The sequence below is a fragment of the Ipomoea nil genome, unplaced genomic scaffold, assembly GCF_001879475.1.
Source record: "Ipomoea nil cultivar Tokyo-kokei standard unplaced genomic scaffold, Asagao_1.1 scaffold0317, whole genome shotgun sequence".
NCBI classification, from domain to species: domain Eukaryota; kingdom Viridiplantae; phylum Streptophyta; class Magnoliopsida; order Solanales; family Convolvulaceae; genus Ipomoea; species Ipomoea nil.
The window spans coordinates 7,120,057-7,126,607 of NW_017616745.1; the positions used below are offsets into that span (position 1 = coordinate 7,120,057).

The 6,551-nt window shown below is 32.8% G+C and overlaps 1 long non-coding RNA gene across 1 annotated transcript; it reads left to right on the top strand.

The window, feature by feature from the left end:
- Positions 1-1,960: 1,960 nt before the first annotated feature.
- LOC109171363 lies at positions 1,961-3,915 on the top strand. The gene is made up of 2 exons (XR_002052590.1): positions 1,961-2,083; positions 3,756-3,915. It is a non-coding gene; the product is annotated as an uncharacterized LOC109171363 (long non-coding RNA).
- Positions 3,916-6,551: the final 2,636 nt, after the last annotated feature.

A 6,551-nucleotide genomic window follows, 5' to 3' on the forward strand; every position in this document is an offset into this window, starting at 1 on the left:
AAAATGCACACAAAAAAAATGTACAAATTAGTTACGCATCACCAAAAAGCACCCTTTGGTATGAATAAAAGCACTACACATTGTTTAAAAATGCACAATTTTTTGGGTGTGTTGTGTATTTTTTTGTGTATTTATGTATTTCATTGTTGTCTATTTCCTAACATTGTTGGTGCATATTTGCACAACTTTTGTGTGTGTGTGTGATTATATATATATATATATATATATATATATATATATATATATATATATATATATCTATATATATATATATATATATATATATATATATATATATATATATATATATATAGGCTCATGATCCCATTAGAACACCATTAGAACACACCCCAGGAGGAAATTAAGAACCAATTAAATCCAGCTGTAAAAATTGGAGGGATATGATCAAATAAGATTTTAAAAAAAATGGTGGCATTTTCGTCATTATTGCCACTTTCATTTTTAAAGTTGAACATTTAAATATGCAATATGTAACAACTAACACTAGTACAAAAAAAAAAAAAAAAAAAAAAAAGTGCAAAGAAATATGACTTTAGATTACCCTTCTTCAAACAAGTGTAGTGTATTGTTAAAAAAGAAGTAGGTGACATAATCATTCTTCCATAGGTGACATAATCATTCTTCCAAAGGTGACATAATCATAACTAGATGAACAGTAACAACCACCCTTTTTAAATAAAATGATTGCAATTTCTAAAAAAAAAAAAAAAAAAAAAAAAAAAAACCTGTGTTGACTTTCCTCGACCCTTTCTCTAGGAAAAGGTCACAGAACTAAGGCTATTCTTATCCCAAAAATTTCTCTCACCTTCTAAAATGGGTCCCACTTCCACGTCATCAATTTTGTATATAATAAAATAATATTAAAAGAAATAATAAAAATGAAAAAGACATCAAAAGCTTTGCAGTATGTCCTTTTCAGCAACTTTTGCAGCTTTTTTTCTCATTAGCAAATTCTCTCTCCTATTTATATTTTAGCAAATTCTCTCTCCCATTTCAATACACATCAGCATCAAAAAAGAATAAAAAATTATTATCTCTCTTCCATGTCATTTAGAAAGGGGAAAAATTTCTGGAATGGGATTAGCCTAAGACAGGAAAGTAAAAAAGTATGTCTTCTTTAATCTGTCTAAACTGTTGTGATTTCGCTGAACCCGCCACCTTTGTTATTCTCCCAAAACTGTTGCGACCCATAAGATCCACGCGACCATACCATTTCTTCTCCTCTCATCTCCCAAAACTGTTGTGATTTCGCTGAACCCTATCGGATCGGAGACTCTTCTCTTGTGCTTCAGCTCGAGATGAAGAAAGAATTGACATCAAAATTTTGATGAATAATTTTATATCTAAATATGCATGAAAAAAAATCACTTTTAAATTAAACAAACAAGCAATAAACTACAAACAATAAATCTTACATATACATATGCATTCAGCCACACTGCTAGCTAGTTGCCTCCGGCTGGTTGTCTTATTCAAATTAAAGCAAGCACATTCATAATTAAGTAGAAATTTCATGGAGACTTTATTCAAACAATTGAAATAGGGATAGTCTGATTTTTTAGATTCAAACATAAAACCCACTCCCACATCTTGGTAAGGTATTAATGGAAATAGGGGGCCTCCAACTGGGATTCCTGGTGGCGGAAGTTTTGGAACAATATCATAGACATCGGTGATTATATTCCAATTCTCTCTTGCTAATTATTTTATTAGCACAAAGAGCCCCCCTCACTTTGAGAGGTTGGTCCCACACTGTCGCTAGTAAGACTCGATCCCTGGTCATTCTTTCAAAGTTTCACCTCTATGACCAGTTAAGCTACCCATGCGGGCAGTTTTTAATTTATTTATGATGATGATGGGATGATGATACACTTCAATTCCCACATACTTCCCTCTCTTTATATACATCAGCCATGCCATTCATCTCTTCCCTCATTGTTATAATAACATTGTTATTATATTAAACCAAATCAAAATGTTGTGAGGTGGTTACTAATGGATTAGTAACAAGTCAAAATGTGATGAAGTGGTTATTAATGGGATTTGATTTGAAGTGTGTTAGGTTTATGGATTAGTTTCATTTGTGTGTTTGTTAAAATTAGTAGATTAGTGACATATATTAGTCACTATAAATAGGGTGTTTTTTTTTTTTCATTTCAAATGTAAAGAAGAAACAATGTATGTGAGAGTGTGTGCATTAAGAAGTTCAAGCTTTAAGCTTTCTCCTACCTGAGCAAATTACCGCACTAGAACCCCTCCATATATATATATATATATATATATATATATATATATATATATATATATATATATAAAGATAGAACAGAGTTCAGGTGCGTGCGGTCAGTACGGCGCACCAATAGTCATGCAAATATGCACCAACAATGTTAGGGAATGCACAAATTAGGTAGCCATCACCAAAAACACAACATTAGGTATGCATATATAAAAGCACCACACAGTGTTCGAAAATGCACAATTAGGTGTGGGAAGATATGGTGCATTTTTTTTTTTGGGTGTTGTGCGTTTTTTGGTGTATTTGTACATTTCATTATTGTTGTGCATTTCCTAAAACTATTGTTGCCTTTTGTTAACACTATTGGTGCCTTTTGTTAACACTATTGGTGCCTTTTTCTAACGGCCGCACTGATTGCACGGGAAGGTGCGGCCGCATTTGAGCAGAAGTCTATAAAGATATATTACATTAAATATATCTTACAATTGGTATTAGAGTCTGTCAATCTTCCAACCTTGAGATATTTCCTATAGTGAGATATGGCAATGAATTTTAATGTTGTATGGTCTGGTCCAAAATTAGATGGGAAACTCGATTACAATTATTGCCAAATTATGATGACCACACATTTGAACGCTAAAAATCTTTGGATCTTTGTTGATCCTGGTCTGCCGGATGAAGCTTATGCAATCGCTATATGGTGAGATCAATTGGCATTGGGACAGATTCACTAAGGTGTTGATTACTCCATATTTGGGCTTTTAGCTGGTGTTGAAACAACAAAGGAAGCTTGGGGACATCTTAAAGATGTCACACAAAGGAGTCGATCGGGCACATAAGTCCAAGTTGCAGTGTTGAGAAGGTTGTATGATCGATGTGAGATGACCTCTACAGAAACGGTAAATATGTATTTCTCTCGTCTTATTGATTTTGTGAATAAGATGAGGTTATATGGAGACACTATTAAAGATGGTGTAGTGGTTGAAAGAGTTCATCGAACAATGTCGATGAAGTATGACAGGGTGGTGGCTTCAATAACAGAGTCACATGATACCGATCGAGCTCTTATCAATTGCAGAGTTGAAAGGTCGATAGAAAGTCATATTGACAGGATTGCGTCAAAATCAGAAGCACTAGCAGAAGAAGCTTTGAAAAGCCAAGTCATTCTTAACATGACTGGCTCTAACCAAAGAGGTGGAGAATCTGCCAGATGTCGCGGGAAAACAAATCAACATTGCTCAACATTATTGAGTATTGTCCCAATGATTGTCAAATTGCAAACATTTTTACAAAGCCTTTGAAGACAGAATCATTCCTCAAATTGAAGAAAACGATTAGAATGATTAACATTTCGGACTTGGTTTAGGAGAGGCAATGTTATAATAACAGTGTTATTATTATATTAAACCAGATCAAAATGTTGTGAGTGATTACTAATAGATTAGTAACAAGTCAAAATGTGATGAAGTGGTTATTAATTGGATTTGATGTGTGTTAGATTTATGGATTAGTTTCATTTGTGTGTTTGCTAAAATTAGTGGATTAGTAACATATTAGTCACTAAAAATAGAGTGCTTTGTTTTCCATTTCAAATGTAAAGAAGAATGAGTGTATGTAAGAGTGTGTGTATTAAGAAATTTAAGCATTAAGCTTTCTCCATATTAATCTCCTCTCTCATCCAATTATATTAAGCTACTAGTTATCACACGCGCATCGCGTGAATTGTCCCATGCCTAATGTGTATTTTTAAATTAGTGTTTCAAAATTTATCAAAGTATCATTCTGTTTCCTAGCATATATAAACGCAAGATTATCAAAAAAATTCATAAAAGTAAATATTTTAAGAATGTATAACTATGACCTGTGGCATAATTTTTCATAAAATTAACTAGTGCAATAACAGTTTTAGAGGAAAACACCGACACTGGATAGTACCAAGCATGATTTTTGCTACATAAAGTTCTATTATTTGGCGTGATCCATGTTTCCTCTTGTTGCAACTTCCGTCAGAAATTAATTCTTGATTTAATCTAGTCTCCTGGTGCGCTTCACTATAATTTTAGTGCGTTAACGTAGTACACCTTAAAAAACATAACCAAATCCTTCTTCCTCAAAAAGGCAATGATAATAGGCATAATTTCTCATTTGTGTTGAATATCTACTGTAAATTAGGTGTACAGTTTCATCAATGCCCAATGCGTGATTCTAATTAATTGACAAAAGTTCATGTCAAATTTTATATTATATTTTTTTTTAATACAAACATATTCATAAGTATATGTTTAACAATTATGTCAATTTTGATTGGTATAAGGTTCGAAACTAAGATCTTCCTTTTGAAAATAAATGAGTAGTCTAAGAATAATAAATAATTAATAGAATATTTTGTTACTAAAATTTACACCGACGGAATGTAAGAACATTTAAAAAAAATAAACGACATAACAAATGGTAAAGTAAGAAAAATAATAAAAAATTACTAAAATCAAAATAATATGAACCCGTCAACAGCATTATGTTGTGCTCATTCATTCTGGATTTTTAGTTCATTCATTCTGAATATTTAGTTCATTCATTCTGAAAATTTAGACAGAAATCGAAACTGTTTTTTTTTTTTCATTCATGCTGGATATTTAGTTCATTCATTCTGGATTTTTAGTTCATTCATTCTTGATATATAGTTCAAATTATGCACAACATAATGTTGTTGCTGGAAATCGAAACTGATTTTTTTTTTAAGTGGGACGCACGTTTTTGGTCAAAACGACGTCGTTTTTGCAACCGTGTGCACAATGCAGAGTGCACACAGATGCACAACATAATTTGCCTACAAGTCCTTCTTTGAATATCAAGGCACTTGAATTCCGAAGGCCCTTCAGTGGTGGAGTGTTCAAGGCATCCCATTGAAGAATCAGAGGACCATCTAGAGACTTATACTTACACTACATTAATACTCAATGTAACTAAAATTTTTAATTTAAATATATATACATATTCAATTTTTTGTGTTCACAATAAGACTCGATCTTATATTAATTGTGAAGCTCGCAATTTGTTTACATACCTGAAACTCCAAGAATAAGACTTCCCATGGCTGAAACAAAGCAGGTAAAAGCAACATATTGAACAAAGTTCCCCTTGCCATGACCAGGCCGACCAAACACGCCGTAACCCATTTCTTGTTGAACAACGGCTTTAGTACCAGCAACGTAGGAACGAGAGAACCAACGTTAGAGAAGACAGATAATATTTATATTTGAGATATATAGGTGGAAGATTAGTATGATGGAAGAAATTTAGTGTATGATATAAAATCGTAATACAGTCATTGACAGCAATAAAAATTCTTATACTAAAATTTTGACGAGTAATATTTTATTTTATTTTTACAAAACAACAAAATAAAGTATATTAGTTTTCTTTCTTTTTCTTCTTAGACCACAAGGTGTTTTCTATAAGAGTCACCGGGCCAGTTTAATCTAATTAAGGGGCAAAAATTGCAAAGTGCTAGCTAGATTTGTCTTTTCATAAGAAGGGGATTTGAACTCGGACTTCTCTTAAAATATGAGAGTACGGTCACTCACGTCAACCAAACTGGTTAGTATATTAGTTTTTTTAGAAATAACATACTATTTAGATTAAAAATAAATAAATAAGATATTGTAGATCTCTTTTAATTTAATCAGAGGTCTCGAGTTGAGATGTATAAATGGGCTACCACAAGAACAAGAATAATCTTAATTCACCCGTACGAGCTTAGCTCAATGGTTTAGTGGACAGTATTTGATTGAAGAATAATCTTAATGTAGGAACCGTTGGTAGAAAACAAATAATAATCAAATAAAAAAAAATTGACTATTATTTTCTGGAAAGAAGGGAAGAAAAATTTGAAGAAAATTGGCTAGTGTTTGGTGTTGGGTTTTTTGCAAGAGTCAAGTGTGCACTCTTTCCTTAAAACCTTATTTGCCACCTCCCGTAGATGCTAGGAGCGTTGTGGCCTAGGCTTCCCAGGATAAAACTTGCTATGATCCAATGTTTGAGCATTCAAACAAAGGATCCGGCGAGCAAGACAATGGCTATGAACACAGTATGGCTTAAAGAAAGAGTAGAAGTAGAGAGGTTTTGAGGCTAAAAGATGAACTTTCGTGTTCTATATTTTCTGTGTAAAACTCTACTGCCCAACTCCTCCTTTTATAGGGGTGAAGGATTTAATAGCTTTTAATTAGGCACTTAAGGGCACCCCTTCACCTTCCTGTAACAGCACCATTAGCATGGCCTTCAATTCAAAATTTAA